Source organism: Myxine glutinosa, chromosome 11 (assembly GCF_964187855.1).
Source record: "Myxine glutinosa chromosome 11, kmMyxGlut1.1, whole genome shotgun sequence".
In the NCBI taxonomy this organism is placed as follows: domain Eukaryota; kingdom Metazoa; phylum Chordata; class Myxini; order Myxiniformes; family Myxinidae; genus Myxine; species Myxine glutinosa.
In genome coordinates this window covers 4,982,630-5,003,658 of record NC_136271.1, presented here as the reverse complement: position 1 = coordinate 5,003,658, position 21,029 = coordinate 4,982,630, and the positions used below count along the sequence as shown (strand labels likewise).

General features: G+C 43.1%; 1 protein-coding gene across 3 annotated transcripts in view; it reads right to left on the bottom strand.

The window, feature by feature from the left end:
* Positions 1-21,029, bottom strand: part of LOC137436191 (uncharacterized) — a 153,582-nt gene that overhangs the window by 58,160 nt on the left and 74,393 nt on the right. The gene's annotated exons all lie outside the window — the stretch shown is intronic.

The following is a 21,029-nucleotide window of genomic DNA, read 5'->3' as shown; positions in this document are numbered from 1 at the left end:
ACACCCCTATCGGATGAACCCGGTGAAGATGGAGTATCTTCGGAAGGAGATGCAATATATGTTGGACAATGACATCATCGAACCAAGCAACAGTGAATGGAGCTCCCCATGTGTGTTGGTTCCGAAACCCGATGGCAGCTTCCGGTGTTGTACAGATTTAAAACGGGTGAATGCAGTGACCAAGACCGACTCCTATCCGCTCCCGAGGATTGACGACTGTATTGATCGAATAGGCCCAGCTAAATTTGTTACCAAATTTGACTTGCTGAAAGGGTATTGGCAGATCCCTCTTACCGATAGAGCCAAAGAAATCTCAGCTTTGGTCACTCCGAATGGGTTATATCAGTACAAGGTCCTCCCTTTTGGGTTGAAGAACGGGCCGGCTACATTTCAACGACTGATTAATAGGCTCATTGCAGACCTGGAAGGGGTGGAGGCATATCTGGATGATGTAATCATCCACACCATGACCATGGAAGACCACATTAAGCAAATCCATGCATTTTTTCAGACGATGTCCGAGGCAGGTCTGACCATCAACTTAGCCAAGAGTGAGTTTGTAAGAGCACAGGTAGTGTTCCTCGGCCATGTAGTAGGGCAGGGTCAAGTACAACCAGTGACCGCCAAGGTAGAAGCTATCGATCGCTTCCAAGTCCCAAAGGGGAAGAAAGAGCTGATGAGGTTCTTAGGTATGGCGGGGTGGTACCGGCGGTTCTGTAAGAATTTTTCGGATGTGGTAGCCCCTTTAACGAGTTTGTTGAGAAAGGAGACCCCATTCGTTTGGGATGGCAAATGTCAGGCGGCCTTTGCCCATGTCAAAGCGATACTAATGAGCTCTCCGGTCCTAACCGCTCCGGACTTTCAAGCACCTTTCAAGTTGGCCGTAGATGCAAGCGATGTGGGGGCTGGAGCGGTCTTGTTACAGGAAGATGAGGATGGGGTGGACCACCCCGTGTGCTACTACTCCAAAAAGTTCAATAAACATCAGGCAAATTATGCCACCGTGGAGAAAGAGACCCTGGCTCTCCTGCTAGGGCTTCAACATTATGAGGTGTATTTAGGAATCACGTCCTTTCCCATAAAGGTCTTTACGGATCACAACCCCTTAACCTTCATTCAAAGAATGAAAAATAAAAATCAGAGGTTGATGAGATGGAGTTTGGCTTTGCAGGGGTTCAACTTGGAAATTGAGCATGTACGGGGCCGGGATAATGTCGTGGCGGACGCTTTGTCCAGAGTGAATTACCTTTGAAAATCTCTGGGGGTTTTGTGAGAGTTTGTTGCTTTAGTTTTGAATTGTGATGATTGTTGCCCAGGGGGGAACTGATAATGTGGGGGGGTTGAGTTATCTGGTTTGTTTCTCCAAATTGGCCGGCAAAGAAAGTTTTCGCTGGGTTCAAACTTTCTTTCTTGAAGGGGGGGAGTGTTACATATCTATGTGAATTAATATTCAGATCTTTGCTTATCCGTGTGTAGTATAGTAAGGGTTGTTGTGATTGGAGGGTCAGGAGCCCTTCTGAACCAGTGGCCGGAAACGGAAGTGACCGGAAACGGGAGAGAAAACGAGACGAGGAAAAAAGGATGAGTATTCTTCTTGTTCTTCCTCGCCCCGCTGGGACGAAAGGTGGCCTCGACCTTGCGCTGCGTGACAAAGCGGCGTTCCGAAGCCCGTCTGGCGAGAGGAGTGCGGGGCCTGGTACGATACCGACCCGGTGGAGACGTCAAGTTGACGTGGGGCCGTGCATCGACCCCGCGTCTGGTACCGTTCGCGGCCCCGTCTAAAAAGACGCGTACGAGTCGCAGGTTGGGGCCTAGCACGCCTGGCAAGTGGCGTGGGGCTTTTGGCTTGCTTTACCGCCCCCGCTTCGCGTAGCCACGAGAGGCTGCAGCCGCGGGGCCTGGTACGATACCTGCCCGGTGGAGACGTCCACCCGGAGTTCGTTCAACCGCCCGAGTGCGGCGACGCCGACTATCCTCTTGGTCAGGAGGGGCCCAGAGACATTGTGCGGGACCGAGACCATAAGGGTGTCGTGAGTACTCACCGGGACACACGTATATAAGATGGCCATCTTATTCATAGGGAATTGATTGTCCTTGAAAGATTGTTGATGGTGGTGTATTGTTGATTGCTCGGGGAAAATCTCCGTGGTTGTGTCATTGAAATTGTTGGGTATCATTACCATTGGGAAATATATTCTTGAACATCAGTGTCTCTTGGGGTGGAATTCATAGGTATTGCGTTGCGAAAGCGCATCTATATAATACTACTTTCTGGCGAAGGTCCTCTCACGGTCCGGGGGTCACCGAGACCAGGTAGTCACCGAGGGGACCACGTAACACACACCCTGTTTCTCTGAACTGCTTCACCAGTTTCCATATCACTGATTTTTAACTTTCACACACCCTGTTTCTCTAATCTGCTTCACCAGTTTACGTATCACTGATTTTTAACTTTCACACACCCTGTTTCTCTAATCTGCTTCACCAGTTTACGTATCACTGATTTTTATCTTTCACACACCCTGTTTCTCTGAACTGCTTCACCAGTTTCCATATCACTGATTTTTAACTTTCACACACCGTGTTTCTCTGAACTGATTCACCAGTTTACGTATCATTGATTTTTAACTTTCACACACCGTGTTTCTCTGAACTGCTTCACCAGTTTACGTATCACTGATTTTTAACTTTCACACACCCTGTTTCTCTGAACTGCTTCACCAGTTTACGTATCACTGATTTTTAACTTTCACACACCCTGTTTCTCTAATCTGCTTCACCAGTTCACGTATCACTGATTTTTAACTTTCACACACTCTGTCTAATCTGCTTCACCAGTTTACGTATCACTGATTTTTAACTTTCACACACCCTGTTTCTCTGAACTGCTTCACCAGTTTACGTATCACTGATTTTTAACTTTCACACACCCTGTTTCTCTGAACTGCTTCACCAGTTTACGTATCACTGATTTTTAACTTTCACACACCCTGTTTCTCTAATCTGCTTCACCAGTTTCTATATCACTCATTTTTAACTTTCACACACCGTGTTTCTCTGATCTGCTTCACCAGTTTCTATATCACTCATTTTTAACTTTCACACATCCTGTTTCTCTAATCTGTTTCACCAGTTTCTATATCACTCATTTTTAACTTTCACACACCCTGTTTCTCTGAACTGCTTCACCAGTTTACGTATCACTGATTTTTAACTTTCACACACCCTGTTTCTCTGACCTGCTTCACCAGTTTACGTATCACTGATTTTTAACTCTCACACACCCTGTTTCTCTAATCTGCTTCACCAGTTTCTATATCACTCATTTTTAACTTTCACACACCCTGTTTCTCTAATCTGTTTCACCAGTTTCTATATCACTCATTTTTAACTTTCACACACCCTGTTTCTCTAATCTGTTTCACCAGTTTCTATATCACTCATTTTTAACTTTCACACACCCTGTTTCTCTAATCTGTTTCACCAGTTTCTATATCACTCATTTTAAACTTTCACACACCCTGTTTCTCTAATCTGCTTCACCAGTTTCTATATCACTCATTTTTAACTTTCACACACCCTGTTTCTCTAATCTGCTTCACCAGTTTCTATATCACTCATTTTTAACTTTCACACACCGTTTCTCTGATCTGCTTCACCAGTTTCTATATCACTCATTTTTAACTTTCACACACCCTGTTTCTCTAATCTGCTTCACCAGTTTCTATATCACTCATTTTTAACTTTCACACACCCTGTTTCTCTAATCTGCTTCACCAGTTTCTATATCACTCATTTTTAACTTTCACACACCCTGTTTCTCTAATCTGCTTCACCAGTCTCTATAACACTCATTTTTAACTTTCACACATCCTGTTTCTCTGAACTGCTTCACCAGTTTATGTATCACTGATTTTTAACTTTCACACACCCTGTTTCTCTAATCTGCTTCACCAGTTTCTATATCACTCATTTTTAACTTTCACACACCCTGTTTCTCTGAACTGCTTCACCAGTTTCTATATCACTGATTTTTAACTTTCACACACCCTGTTTCTCTAATCTGCTTCACCAGTTTCTATATCACTCATTTTTAACTTTCACACACCCTGTTTCTCTAATCTGCTTCACCAGTTTCTATATCACTCATTTTTTACTTTCACACACCCTGTTTCTCTGAACTGCTTCACCAGTTTACGTATCACTGATTTTTAACTTTCACACACCCTGTTTCTCTAATCTGCTTCACCAGTTTCTATATCACTCATTTTTTACTTTCACACACCCTGTTTCTCTGAACTGCTTCAACAGTTTACGTATCATTGATTTTTAACTTTCACACACCGTGTTTCTCTGAACTGCTTCACCAGTTTACGTATCATTGATTTTTAACTTTCACACACCCTGTTTCTCTGAACTGCTTAACCAGTTTACGTATCATTGATTTTTAACTTTCACACACCGTGTTTCTCTGAACTGATTCACCAGTTTACGTATCATTGATTTTTAACTTTCACACACCGTGTTTCTCTGAACTGCTTCACCAGTTTACGTATCACTGATTTTTAACTTTCACACACCCTGTTTCTCTGAACTGCTTCACCAGTTTACGTATCACTGATTTTTAACTTTCACACACCCTGTTTCTCTAATCTGCTTCACCAGTTTCTATATCACTCATTTTTAACTTTCACACACCCTGTTTCTCTGAACTGCTTCACCAGTTTACGTATCATTGATTTTTAACTTTCACACACCCTGTTTCTCTGAACTGCTTAACCAGTTTACGTATCATTGATTTTTAACTTTCACACACCGTGTTTCTCTGAACTGATTCACCAGTTTACGTATCATTGATTTTTAACTTTCACACACCGTGTTTCTCTGAACTGCTTCACCAGTTTACGTATCACTGATTTTTAACTTTCACACACCCTGTTTCTCTGAACTGCTTCACCAGTTTACGTATCACTGATTTTTAACTTTCACACACCCTGTTTCTCTAATCTGCTTCACCAGTTTCTATATCACTCATTTTTAACTTTCACACACCCTGTTTCTCTGAACTGCTTCACCAGTTTACGTATCATTGATTTTTAACTTTCACACACCCTGTTTCTCTGAACTGCTTAACCAGTTTACGTATCATTGATTTTTAACTTTCACACACCGTGTTTCTCTGAACTGATTCACCAGTTTACGTATCATTGATTTTTAACTTTCACACACCGTGTTTCTCTGAACTGCTTCACCAGTTTACGTATCACTGATTTTTAACTTTCACACACCCTGTTTCTCTGAACTGCTTCACCAGTTTACGTATCACTGATTTTTAACTTTCACACACCGTGTTTCTCTGAACTGATTCACCAGTTTACGTATCATTGATTTTTAACTTTCACACACCGTGTTTCTCTGAACTGCTTCACCAGTTTACGTATCATTGATTTTTAACTTTCACACACCGTGTTTCTCTGAACTGATTCACCAGTTTACGTATCATTGATTTTTCACTTTCACACACCGTGTTTCTCTGAACTGCTTCACCAGTTTACGTATCACTGATTTTTAACTTTCACACACCGTGTTTCTCTAATCTGCTTCACCAGTTTCTATATCACTCATTTTTAACTTTCACACACCCTGTTTCTCTGAACTGCTTCACCAGTTTACGTATCATTGATTTTTAACTTTCACACACCCTGTTTCTCTAATCTGCTTCACCAGTTTCTATATCACTCATTTTTAACTTTCACACACCCTGTTTCTCTGAACTGCTTCACCAGTTTACGTATCACTGATTTTTAACTTTCACACACCCTGTTTCTCTAATCTGCTTCACCAGTTTCTATATCACTCATTTTTAACTTTCACACACCCTGTTTCTCTAATCTGCTTCACCAGTTTCTATATCACTCATTTTTAACTTTCACACACCCTGTTTCTCTAATCTGCTTCACCAGTTTCTATATCACTCATTTTTAACTTTCATACACCCTGTTTCTCTAATCTGCTTCACCAGTTTCTATATCACTCATTTTTAACTTTCACACACCCTGTTTCTCTGAACTGCTTCACCAGTTTACGTATCACTGATTTTTAACTTTCACACACCCTGTTTCTCTAATCTGCTTCACCAGTTTCTATATCACTCATTTTTAACTTTCACACACCCTGTTTCTCTAATCTGCTTCACCAGTTTCTATATCACTCATTTTTAACTTTCATACACCCTGTTTCTCTAATCTGCTTCACCAGTTTCTATATCACTCATTTTTAACTTTCACACACCCTGTTTCTCTGAACTGCTTCACCAGTTTACGTATCACTGATTTTTAACTTTCACACACCCTGTTTCTCTAATCTGCTTCACCAGTTTCTATATCACTCATTTTTAACTTTCACACACCCTGTTTCTCTAATCTGCTTCACCAGTTTCTATATCACTCATTTTTTACTTTCACACACCCTGTTTCTCTAATCTGCTTCACCAGTTTCTATATCACTCATTTTTAACTTTCACACACCCTGTTTCTCTAATCTGCTTCACCAGTTTCTATATCACTCATTTTTAACTTTCACACACCCTGTTTCTCTAATCTGCTTCACCAGTTTCTATATCACTCATTTTTAACTTTCACACACCCTGTTTCTCTAATCTGCTTCACCAGTTTCTATATCACTCATTTTTAACTTTCACACACCCTGTTTCTCTAATCTGCTTCACCAGTTTCTATATCACTCATTTTTTACTTTCACACACCCTGTTTCTCTGAACTGCTTCACCAGTTTACGTATCACTGATTTTTAACTTTCACACACCCTGTTTCTCTAATCTGCTTCACCAGTTTCTATATCACTCATTTTTTACTTTCACACACCCTGTTTCTCTGAACTGCTTCACCAGTTTACGTATCATTGATTTTTAACTTTCACACACCCTGTTTCTCTGAACTGCTTAACCAGTTTACGTATCATTGATTTTTAACTTTCACACACCGTGTTTCTCTGAACTGATTCACCAGTTTACGTATCATTGATTTTTAACTTTCACACACCGTGTTTCTCTGAACTGCTTCACCAGTTTACGTATCACTGATTTTTAACTTTCACACACCCTGTTTCTCTGAACTGCTTCACCAGTTTACGTATCACTGATTTTTAACTTTCACACACCCTGTTTCTCTAATCTGCTTCACCAGTTTCTATATCACTCATTTTTAACTTTCACACACCCTGTTTCTCTGAACTGCTTCACCAGTTTACGTATCACTGATTTTTAACTTTCACACACCCTGTTTCTCTAATCTGCTTCCCCAGTTTCTATATCACTCCTTTTTAACTTTCACACACCCTGTTTCTCTAATCTGCTTCACCAGTTTCTATATCACTCATTTTTAACTTTCACACACCCTGTTTCTCTGAACTGCTTCACCAGTTTACGTATCATTGATTTTTAACTTTCACACACCCTGTTTCTCTGAACTGCTTAACCAGTTTACGTATCATTGATTTTTAACTTTCACACACCGTGTTTCTCTGAACTGATTCACCAGTTTACGTATCATTGATTTTTAACTTTCACACACCGTGTTTCTCTGAACTGCTTCACCAGTTTACGTATCACTGATTTTTAACTTTCACACACCCTGTTTCTCTGAACTGCTTCACCAGTTTACGTATCACTGATTTTTAACTTTCACACACCCTGTTTCTCTAATCTGCTTCACCAGTTTCTATATCACTCATTTTTAACTTTCACACACCCTGTTTCTCTGAACTGCTTCACCAGTTTACGTATCACTGATTTTTAACTTTCACACACCCTGTTTCTCTAATCTGCTTCACCAGTTTCTATATCACTCATTTTTAACTTTCACACACCCTGTTTCTCTAATCTGCTTCACCAGTTTCTATATCACTCATTTTTAACTTTCACACACCCTGTTTCTCTAATCTGCTTCCCCAGTTTCTATATCACTCCTTTTTAACTTTCACACACCCTGTTTCTCTAATCTGCTTCACCAGTTTCTATATCACTCATTTTTAACTTTCACACACCCTGTTTCTCTGAACTGCTTCACCAGTTTACGTATCATTGATTTTTAACTTTCACACACCGTGTTTCTCTGAACTGCTTCACCAGTTTACGTATCATTGATTTTTAACTTTCACACACCCTGTTTCTCTGAACTGCTTCACCAGTTTACGTATCATTGATTTTTAACTTTCACACACCGTGTTTCTCTGAACTGCTTCACCAGTTTACGTATCACTGATTTTTAACTTTCACACACCGTGTTTCTCTAATCTGCTTCACCAGTTTCTATATCACTCATTTTTAACTTTCACACACCCTGTTTCTCTGAACTGCTTCACCAGTTTACGTATCACTGATTTTTAACTTTCACACACCCTGTTTCTCTGAACTGCTTCACCAGTTTCTATATCACTCATTTTTAACTTTCACACACCCTGTTTCTCTTATCTGCTTCACCAGTTTACGTATCACTGATTTTTAACTTTCACACACCCTGTTTCTCTAATCTGCTTCACCAGTTTACGTATCACTGATTTTTAACTTTCACACACCCTGTTTCTCTAATCTGCTTCACCAGTTTACGTATCACTGATTTTTAACTTTCACACACCCTGTTTCTCTGAACTGCTTCACCAGTTTCCATATCACTGATTTTTAACTTTCACACACCCTGTTTCTCTAATCTGCTTCACCAGTTTACGTATCACTGATTTTTAACTTTCACACACCCTGTTTCTCTAATCTGCTTCACCAGTTTACGTATCACTGATTTTTATCTTTCACACACCCTGTTTCTCTGAACTGCTTCACCAGTTTCCATATCACTGATTTTTAACTTTCACACACCGTGTTTCTCTGAACTGATTCACCAGTTTACGTATCATTGATTTTTAACTTTCACACACCGTGTTTCTCTGAACTGCTTCACCAGTTTACGTATCACTGATTTTTAACTTTCACACACCCTGTTTCTCTGAACTGCTTCACCAGTTTACGTATCACTGATTTTTAACTTTCACACACCCTGTTTCTCTAATCTGCTTCACCAGTTCACGTATCACTGATTTTTAACTTTCACACACTCTGTCTAATCTGCTTCACCAGTTTACGTATCACTGATTTTTAACTTTCACACACCCTGTTTCTCTGAACTGCTTCACCAGTTTACGTATCACTGATTTTTAACTTTCACACACCCTGTTTCTCTGAACTGCTTCACCAGTTTACGTATCACTCATTTTTAACTTTCACACACCCTGTTTCTCTGAACTGCTTCACCAGATTCCATATCACTGATTTTTAACTTTCACACACCCTGTTTCTCTAATCTGCTTCACCAGTTTACGTATCACTGATTTTTAACTTTCACACACCCTGTTTCTCTAATCTGCTTCACCAGTTTACGTATCACTGATTTTTATCTTTCACACACCCTGTTTCTCTGAACTGCTTCACCAGTTTCCATATCACTGATTTTTAACTTTCACACACCGTGTTTCTCTGAACTGATTCACCAGTTTACGTATCATTGATTTTTAACTTTCACACACCGTGTTTCTCTGAACTGCTTCACCAGTTTACGTATCACTGATTTTTAACTTTCACACACCCTGTTTCTCTGAACTGCTTCACCAGTTTACGTATCACTGATTTTTAACTTTCACACACCCTGTTTCTCTTTTCTGTTACATATCTATGTGAATTAATATTCAGATCTTTGCTTATCCGTGTGTAGTATAGTAAGGGTTGTTGTGATTGGAGGGTCAGGAGCCCTTCTGAACCAGTGGCCGGAAACGGAAGTGACCGGAAACGGGAGAGAAAACGAGACGAGGAAAAAAGGACGAGTATTCTTCTTGTTCTTCCTCGCCCCGCTGGGACGAAAGGTGGCCTCGACCTTGCGCTGCGTGACAAAGCGGCGTTCCGAAGCCCGTCTGGCGAGAGGAGTGCGGGGCCTGGTACGATACCGACCCGGTGGAGACGTCAAGTTGACGTGGGGCCGTGCATCGACCCCGCGTCTGGTACCGTTCGCGGCCCCGTCTAAAAAGACGCGTACGAGTCGCAGGTTGGGGCCTAGCACGCCTGGCAAGTGGCGTGGGGCTTTTGGCTTGCTTTACCGCCCCCGCTTCGCGTAGCCACGAGAGGCTGCAGCCGCGGGGCCTGGTACGATACCTGCCCGGTGGAGACGTCCACCCGGAGTTCGTTCAACCGCCCGAGTGCGGCGACGCCGACTATCCTCTTGGTCAGGAGGGGCCCAGAGACATTGTGCGGGACCGAGACCATAAGGGTGTGGTGAGTACTCACCGGGACACACGTATATAAGATGGCCATCTTATTCATAGGGAATTGATTGTCCTTGAAAGATTGTTGATGGTGGTGTATTGTTGATTGCTCGGGGAAAATCTCCGTGGTTGTGTCATTGAAATTGTTGGGTATCATTACCATTGGGAAATATATTCTTGAACATCAGTGTCTCTTGGGGTGGAATTCATAGGTATTGCGTTGCGAAAGCGCATCTATATAATACTACTTTCTGGCGAAGGTCCTCTCACGGTCCGGGGGTCACCGAGACCAGGTAGTCACCGAGGGGACCACGTAACAGAATTGGGGGCTCGTCCAAATTACGATTTGCGGATTCGCAATTGGGTCTACGTCCGGGATCTAAAATTGTATAAAATAATAAAATAATATTTTTATTAATTAAAAGTTATTAATTAAGTATTAATTGGTAATTTTGGGGGAAATTGGGGTAAAGTCTTGGGGGAAGGTTAACAGGTGTTAACGATAGTCACCATGGCGTTTGTGGCACAGAACTTTGCGGTAACACCGAGTGAGGCACAGTTCCGAGCGTTACTAAAGTCGGACCTCTTGAAATTGGCCAAACATTTTAACTTGGAGGTCCGAACTAATTTGAGGAAGGCAGAGTTGCAGACCACGGTGATACAGTCTATGGTGGGATTAGGAACATGGGACGAGTTAGCCTGGGAGTGGCTACCTGAGGAACCAGAAGACGTGGAGCTCCGGAAACTGGAGTTGCAATTACGGAGCCAGGAACGGATCAAAGAAGAAGAAAGGAAAGCAGAAAAGGAAAGAGCAGAAGAAGAAAGGAAAGCAGAAAAGGAAAGAGCAGAAGAAGAAAGGAAAGCAGAAAAGGAAAAAGCAGAGGAAAGGAGAATGGAACGAGAACTCCAGGAAAGGTTAAAAGAAGAAGAAAGGAAAGCAGAAAAGGAAAGAGCAGAAGAAGAAAGGAAAGCAGAAGAGAGGAGAGAAGAGAAACAAGCAGAGGAAAGGAGAGTGGAACGAGAACTCCAGGAAAGGTTAGCAGAAGAAGAAAGGAAAGCAGAAGAGAGGAGAGAAGAGAAACAAGCAGAGGAAAGGAGAGTGGAACGAGAACTCCAGGAAAGGTTAGAAGGGAGAAAAGCAGAGGAGAGAAAAGCGGAAAGGGAATTAAAGGAACGTGACATGGAGCTTCAGCAAGAAATCAAATTCAAGGAGCTGGAGTTAATGAGAGAACGGGGAGAGGCACCACCCTTGCTGACGGGGTCGACACCTAACCAGAGAACCTGGGATGTGGGCAGACATGTGAGGCTGGTTCCACCGTTCAGTGAAAAGGAAGTCGCGAAATTTTTTCCACACTTTGAGAAAGTGGCTCGACAATTAAATTGGCCGGAGGAGGCCTGGACCATACTCGTGCAAAGTGTGCTGGTGGGGAAAGCTCAGGAAATTTATTCGGCGCTACCGATGGACCAATGTGCAGATTATGAGGTACTGAAGAAGCACATCCTCAAAGCCTATGAGTTGGTTCCGGAAGCTTACAGGCAAAAATTTAGGAATGCCAGGAAGAGGGAGAGTGAGACCCATGTGGAGTTTGCCAGAGTGAAAGAAAACATGTTTGATCGGTGGTGTGAGTCAAAAGGAGTCGGGAAAGACTTCGAAACATTGCGGGACTTGATCCTGGTGGAGGAATTTCAGCAGTGTGTCCACGAGGACATCAAAGTGTACCTGCAGGAAAAGAAAGTACCAAAGTTGTGGGACGCAGCCACCATGGCAGATGATTATGCCTTAACCCACCGAATAGGGGTCCACAAACCTAACTCCTCGCCTAGACTTCAGCAGGGGAGTTCTGGAACACCCGGTGCAGAGAACGACTTTACATGGCGGCGGCCTCGAGAGGAGTATGGGGACAACTATGATACCCCAACTGTTAGAAATCAGAGGGCTACGGGCCCAAGACAAACTTATTTTTCGGGGGGCTCAAGGCCGACCCCGAGGTTCTCCCCCGGGCCGACTTGTGCTTTTTGCCATAAAACTGGACACTTGATGTCCCAATGTTACCTCCGGAAAAGGGAGAACCCGGAACGGAATCAGTCTAGGGCGACTCCGAATGCACTGGCAAGTGTGAGAAGTCAGTCTTGGAGAGCAGAGCTGGGGGAAGATTCCCCTGTCAAAGGTACGGCGTCCCGGGAGAACCTTGTTCAGGAGGGCTACAAACATTTCATTTCAGAGGGGTTCGTGTCGCTGGATGGCGACCCGAGTAACCAGAGGCCAGTTAGGGTATTGAGGGACACAGGAGCCCACCAATCGTTGATGCTGGAGGGCATTTTGCCATTGTCGGAGAAGACGGCAACTGGGGTTAGTGTGCTTTTACAGGGGGTCGGGGGCTATGTTAAAGCTCCGCTTCATGTCATCCAGTTGAGTTCTGAGTTGGTATCAGGGCCGGTCACCGTAGGCTTACAAGCCACCCTTCCTGTGGAGGGAATCTCTTTTATTATCGGGAATGATTTGGCCGGGGGGCGAGTTTCGGATAATCCAATAATGGTGGAAAAGCCCAGTAAGGAAAATAACACCACTCGGTTAGAGATGGAGATTCCGGGTATCTTTCCATCCTGTGCAGTGACTCGGGCTATGGGTAGAAAGCACGCGGAAGAGAAGGAGGAAGAAAGAGAGGGGGAGTTGGAACCCTTAGAGGTACGGGAAGACCACTCGGAAAAGGGAAATAACCAGGGGAGGGATTCCCAGGAATTTCAAGAAATGGTAGCGTCTGGAACAAAAGGGGACGTGGAGAGTCAGTCGGAGACCGCGGGGAACGAAGTGGAGCAAACCGCGCTGGTCCGAAGGAGACTAGTGGAAGAGCAACACGAAGACTCGGAGATCCAGAGGTTAATTGAAAAAGCCGTTACGGAAGAAGAGGTTACGAAGATACCTGTGGGGTATTTCATGAAGGGGGAAACCCTAATGAGGAAATGGAGGCCACCGGAGGTGCCCGCAGACGATGAGTGGAAAGTTCACTATCAGATTGTGGTGCCACCGCTGTACCGGAAGGAGATCTTGAGTTTGGCACATGAGACCCCTTGGGCCGGGCACCTGGGAGTGAACAAGACCTGTGACAGGATATTGGTACATTTTTTCTGGCCGGGATTGCGACGGGATGTGGCGGAGTTCTGCAAGTCCTGCCATACTTGTCAGCTGGTGGGAAAGCCGAATCAAAAAATCCCACCCGCCCCGTTAAAGCCAATTCCAGCTTTTGAAGAGCCATTCAGCCGAGTCATTGTGGACTGTGTGGGCCCTTTACCCAAAACCAAAGCTGGACATCAATACTTACTGACCATCATGTGCGCATCCACTAGGTTCCCCGAGGCAGTGCCTCTGAGGAAAATAACGGCGGCAGTTATTGCAAAGGCCTTGATTAAATTTTTCACCTGGGTTGGTCTACCTAAGGTCATCCAATCTGATCAGGGTTCCAATTTCATGTCCACGCTTTTCCAGCAAGTGGTACACCTGTTGGGGGTGGAACAAGTAAGAGCCAGCGCATACCATCCCGAGAGCCAAGGGGCCCTGGAAAGGTTTCACCAGACTTTAAAGAATATGATCCGAACGTATTGTTTTGAATGTGCCAAGGATTGGGATGAAGGGATACCCCTATTGTTGTTTGCGGCGAGGGAGTCCGTGCAGGATTCCTTGGGATTCAGTCCGTTTGAACTGGTGTTTGGGCACGCAGTGCGGGGACCGTTGAAATTGGTGAAAGAACAGTGGTTACTACAGGAGTCCCGGACACCGATGGTGGAGTATGTGTCCACAGTGAAACACCGATTGGCAAAGGCATGTGAGGTGGCACGACGGAACTTGAGAATGGCCCAGGGGAAAATGAAGGAGAGACATGACAAGACCTCACAGATAAGGAATTTCAGTCCTCAGGACCGGGTGTTAGTATTGCTGCCCGTTCCAGGTCAGCCCCTCCAGGCTAGATATTTCGGTCCTTATGCAGTGGAGGAGAGGGTGAATGAGACAAACTACGTGGTGACCACTCCCGACCGACGGAAAAAGCGACAGTTGTGTCATGTCAACCGACTGAAGAAATATCATGAGCGGGAACCGGTGGAAGACGTAGTTCCTGTCTCCCCTGTCGTACCGGTGAAAATGGACGGAAACGCCGGGGTGAAGTTTGATAACTTGGATGACCAGGCCTGCCCCAAATTGACGAACACCGAAGTGTTGAGTCATTTGGATGAGAAGTTAGGTCATTTAACAAGGGAACAGCAAGGACAACTGTCCAGCTTAATGTTCGAATTTAAACATTTGTTCACAGATGTACCTGGTCGTACGGACTTAGTATATCATGATATCGAGGTGGGGGATGCCACTCCAGTGAAACAACACCCCTATCGGATGAACCCGGTGAAGATGGAGTATCTTCGGAAGGAGATGCAATATATGTTGGACAATGACATCATCGAACCAAGCAACAGTGAATGGAGCTCCCCATGTGTGTTGGTTCCGAAACCCGATGGCAGCTTCCGGTGTTGTACAGATTTAAAACGGGTGAATGCAGTGACCAAGACCGACTCCTATCCGCTCCCGAGGATTGACGACTGTATTGATCGAATAGGCCCAGCTAAATTTGTTACCAAATTTGACTTGCTGAAAGGGTATTGGCAGATCCCTCTTACCGATAGAGCCAAAGAAATCTCAGCTTTGGTCACTCCGAATGGGTTATATCAGTACAAGGTCCTCCCTTTTGGGTTGAAGAACGGGCCGGCTACATTTCAACGACTGATTAATAGGCTCATTGCAGACCTGGAAGGGGTGGAGGCATATCTGGATGATGTAATCATCCACACCATGACCATGGAAGACCACATTAAGCAAATCCATGCATTTTTTCAGACGATGTCCGAGGCAGGTCTGACCATCAACTTAGCCAAGAGTGAGTTTGTAAGAGCACAGGTAGTGTTCCTCGGCCATGTAGTAGGGCAGGGTCAAGTACAACCAGTGACCGCCAAGGTAGAAGCTATCGATCGCTTCCAAGTCCCAAAGGGGAAGAAAGAGCTGATGAGGTTCTTAGGTATGGCGGGGTGGTACCGGCGGTTCTGTAAGAATTTTTCGGATGTGGTAGCCCCTTTAACGAGTTTGTTGAGAAAGGAGACCCCATTCGTTTGGGATGGCAAATGTCAGGCGGCCTTTGCCCATGTCAAAGCGATACTAATGAGCTCTCCGGTCCTAACCGCTCCGGACTTTCAAGCACCTTTCAAGTTGGCCGTAGATGCAAGCGATGTGGGGGCTGGAGCGGTCTTGTTACAGGAAGATGAGGATGGGGTGGACCACCCCGTGTGCTACTACTCCAAAAAGTTCAATAAACATCAGGCAAATTATGCCACCGTGGAGAAAGAGACCCTGGCTCTCCTGCTAGGGCTTCAACATTATGAGGTGTATTTAGGAATCACGTCCTTTCCCATAAAGGTCTTTACGGATCACAACCCCTTAACCTTCATTCAAAGAATGAAAAATAAAAATCAGAGGTTGATGAGATGGAGTTTGGCTTTGCAGGGGTTCAACTTGGAAATTGAGCATGTACGGGGCCGGGATAATGTCGTGGCGGACGCTTTGTCCAGAGTGAATTACCTTTGAAAATCTCTGGGGGTTTTGTGAGAGTTTGTTGCTTTAGTTTTGAATTGTGATGATTGTTGCCCAGGGGGGAACTGATAATGTGGGGGGGTTGAGTTATCTGGTTTGTTTCTCCAAATTGGCCAGCAAAGAAAGTTTTCGCTGGGTTCAAACTTTCTTTATTGAAGGGGGGGAGTGTTACATATCTATGTGAATTAATATTCAGATCTTTGCTTATCCGTGTGTAGTATAGTAAGGGTTGTTGTGATTGGAGGGTCAGGAGCCCTTCTGAACCAGTGGCCGGAAACGGAAGTGACCGGAAACGGGAGAGAAAACGAGACGAGGAAAAAAGGATGAGTATTCTTCTTGTTCTTCCTCGCCCCGCTGGGACGAAAGGTGGCCTCGACCTTGCGCTGCGTGACAAAGCGGCGTTCCGAAGCCCGTCTGGCGAGAGGAGTGCGGGGCCTGGTACGATACCGACCCGGTGGAGACGTCAAGTTGACGTGGGGCCGTGCATCGACCCCGCGTCTGGTACCGTTCGCGGCCCCGTCTAAAAAGACGCGTACGAGTCGCAGGTTGGGGCCTAGCACGCCTGGCAAGTGGCGTGGGGCTTTTGGCTTGCTTTACCGCCCCCGCTTCGCGTAGCCACGAGAGGCTGCAGCCGCGGGGCCTGGTACGATACCTGCCCGGTGGAGACGTCCACCCGGAGTTCGTTCAACCGCCCGAGTGCGGCGACGCCGACTATCCTCTTGGTCAGGAGGGGCCCAGAGACATTGTGCGGGACCGAGACCATAAGGGTGTCGTGAGTACTCACCGGGACACACGTATATAAGATGGCCATCTTATTCATAGGGAATTGATTGTCCTTGAAAGATTGTTGATGGTGGTGTATTGTTGATTGCTCGGGGAAAATCTCCGTGGTTGTGTCATTGAAATTGTTGGGTATCATTACCATTGGGAAATATATTCTTGAACATCAGTGTCTCTTGGGGTGGAATTCATAGGTATTGCGTTGCGAAAGCGCATCTATATAATACTACTTTCTGGCGAAGGTCCTCTCACGGTCCGGGGGTCACCGAGACCAGGTAGTCACCGAGGGGACCACGTAACACACACCCTGTTTCTCTGAACTGCTTCACCAGTTTCCATATCACTGATTTTTAACTTTCACACACCCTGTTTCTCTAATCTGCTTCACCAGTTTACGTATCACTGATTTTTAACTTTCACACACCCTGTTTCTCTAATCTGCTTCACCAGTTTACGTATCACTGATTTTTATCTTTCACACACCCTGTTTCTCTGAACTGCTTCACCAGTTTCCATATCACTGATTTTTAACTTTCACACACCGTGTTTCTCTGAACTGATTCACCAGTTTACGTATCATTGATTTTTAACTTTCACACACCGTGTTTCTCTGAACTGCTTCACCAGTTTACGTATCACTGATTTTTAACTTTCACACACCCTGTTTCTCTGAACTGCTTCACCAGTTTACGTATCACTGATTTTTAACTTTCACACACCCTGTTTCTCTAATCTGCTTCACCAGTTCACGTATCACTGATTTTTAACTTTCACACACTCTGTCTAATCTGCTTCACCAGTTTACGTATCACTGATTTTTAACTTTCACACACCCTGTTTCTCTGAACTGCTTCACCAGTTTACGTATCACTGATTTTTAACTTTCACACACCCTGTTTCTCTGAACTGCTTCACCAGTTTACGTATCACTGATTTTTAACTTTCACACACCCTGTTTCTCTAATCTGCTTCACCAGTTTCTATATCACTCATTTTTAACTTTCACACACCGTGTTTCTCTGATCTGCTTCACCAGTTTCTATATCACTCATTTTTAACTTTCACACATCCTGTTTCTCTAATCTGTTTCACCAGTTTCTATATCACTCATTTTTAACTTTCACACACCCTGTTTCTCTGAACTGCTTCACCAGTTTACGTATCACTGATTTTTAACTTTCACACACCCTGTTTCTCTGACCTGCTTCACCAGTTTACGTATCACTGATTTTTAACTCTCACACACCCTGTTTCTCTAATCTGCTTCACCAGTTTCTATATCACTCATTTTTAACTTTCACACACCCTGTTTCTCTAATCTGTTTCACCAGTTTCTATATCACTCATTTTTAACTTTCACACACCCTGTTTCTCTAATCTGTTTCACCAGTTTCTATATCACTCATTTTTAACTTTCACACACCCTGTTTCTCTAATCTGTTTCACCAGTTTCTATATCACTCATTTTAAACTTTCACACACCCTGTTTCTCTAATCTGCTTCACCAGTTTCTATATCACTCATTTTTAACTTTCACACACCCTGTTTCTCTAATCTGCTTCACCAGTTTCTATATCACTCATTTTTAACTTTCACACACCGTTTCTCTGATCTGCTTCACCAGTTTCTATATCACTCATTTTTAACTTTCACACACCCTGTTTCTCTAATCTGTTTCACCAGTTTCTATATCACTCATTTTTAACTTTCACACACCCTGTTTCTCTAATCTGCTTCACCAGTTTCTATATCACTCATTTTTAACTTTCACACACCCTGTTTCTCTAATCTGCTTCACCAGTTTCTATATCACTCATTTTTAACTTTCACACACCCTGTTTCTCTAATCTGTTTCACCAGTTTCTATATCACTCATTTTTAACTTTCACACACCCTGTTTCTCTAATCTGCTTCACCAGTTTCTATATCACTCATTTTTAACTTTCACACACCCTGTTTCTCTAATCTGCTTCACCAGTTTCTATATCACTCATTTTTAACTTTCACACACCCTGTTTCTCTAATCTGCTTCACCAGTCTCTATAACACTCATTTTTAACTTTCACACATCCTGTTTCTCTGAACTGCTTCACCAGTTTATGTATCACTGATTTTTAACTTTCACACACCCTGTTTCTCTAATCTGCTTCACCAGTTTCTATATCACTCATTTTTAACTTTCACACACCCTGTTTCTCTGAACTGCTTCACCAGTTTCTATATCACTGATTTTTAACTTTCACACACCCTGTTTCTCTAATCTGCTTCACCAGTTTCTATATCACTCATTTTTAACTTTCACACACCCTGTTTCTCTAATCTGCTTCACCAGTTTCTATATCACTCATTTTTTACTTTCACACACCCTGTTTCTCTGAACTGCTTCACCAGTTTACGTATCACTGATTTTTAACTTTCACACACCCTGTTTCTCTAATCTGCTTCACCAGTTTCTATATCACTCATTTTTTACTTTCACACACCCTGTTTCTCTGAACTGCTTCACCAGTTTACGTATCATTGATTTTTAACTTTCACACACCGTGTTTCTCTGAACTGCTTCACCAGTTTACGTATCATTGATTTTTAACTTTCACACACCCTGTTTCTCTGAACTGCTTAACCAGTTTACGTATCATTGATTTTTAACTTTCACACACCGTGTTTCTCTGAACTGATTCACCAGTTTACGTATCATTGATTTTTAACTTTCACACACCGTGTTTCTCTGAACTGCTTCACCAGTTTACGTATCACTGATTTTTAACTTTCACACACCCTGTTTCTCTGAACTGCTTCACCAGTTTACGTATCACTGATTTTTAACTTTCACACACCCTGTTTCTCTAATCTGCTTCACCAGTTTCTATATCACTCATTTTTAACTTTCACACACCCTGTTTCTCTGAACTGCTTCACCAGTTTACGTATCATTGATTTTTAACTTTCACACACCCTGTTTCTCTGAACTGCTTAACCAGTTTACGTATCATTGATTTTTAACTTTCACACACCGTGTTTCTCTGAACTGATTCACCAGTTTACGTATCATTGATTTTTAACTTTCACACACCGTGTTTCTCTGAACTGCTTCACCAGTTTACGTATCACTGATTTTTAACTTTCACACACCCTGTTTCTCTGAACTGCTTCACCAGTTTACGTATCACTGATTTTTAACTTTCACACACCCTGTTTCTCTAATCTGCTTCACCAGTTTCTATATCACTCATTTTTAACTTTCACACACCCTGTTTCTCTGAACTGCTTCACCAGTTTACGTATCATTGATTTTTAACTTTCACACACCCTGTTTCTCTGAACTGCTTAACCAGTTTACGTATCATTGATTTTTAACTTTCACACACCGTGTTTCTCTGAACTGATTCACCAGTTTACGTATCATTGATTTTTAACTTTCACACACCGTGTTTCTCTGAACTGCTTCACCAGTTTACGTATCACTGATTTTTAACTTTCACACACCCTGTTTCTCTGAACTGCTTCACCAGTTTACGTATCACTGATTTTTAACTTTCACACACCGTGTTTCTCTGAACTGATTCACCAGTTTACGTATCATTGATTTTTAACTTTCACACACCGTGTTTCTCTGAACTGCTTCACCAGTTTACGTATCATTGATTTTTAACTTTCACACACCGTGTTTCTCTGAACTGATTCACCAGTTTACGTATCATTGATTTTTCACTTTCACACACCGTGTTTCTCTGAACTGCTTCACCAGTTTCTATATCACTCATTTTTAACTTTCACACACCCTGTTTCTCTGAACTGATTCACCAGTTTACGTATCATTGATTTTTAACTTTCACACACCCTGTTTCTCTAATCTGCTTCACCAGTTTCTATATCACTCATTTTTAACTTTCACACACCCTGTTTCTCTGAACTGCTTCACCAGTTTACGTATCACTGATTTTTAACTTTCACACACCCTGTTTCTCTAATCTGCTTCACCAGTTTCTATATCACTCATTTTTAACTTTCACACACCCTGTTTCTCTAATCTGCTTCACCAGTTTCTATATCACTCATTTTTAACTTTCACACACCCTGTTTCTCTAATCTGCTTCACCAGTTTCTATATCACTCATTTTTAACTTTCATACACCCTGTTTCTCTAATCTGCTTCACCAGTTTCTATATCACTCATTTTTAACTTTCACACACCCTGTTTCTCTGAACTGCTTCACCAGTTTACGTATCACTGATTTTTAACTTTCACACACCCTGTTTCTCTAATCTGCTTCACCAGTTTCTATATCACTCATTTTTA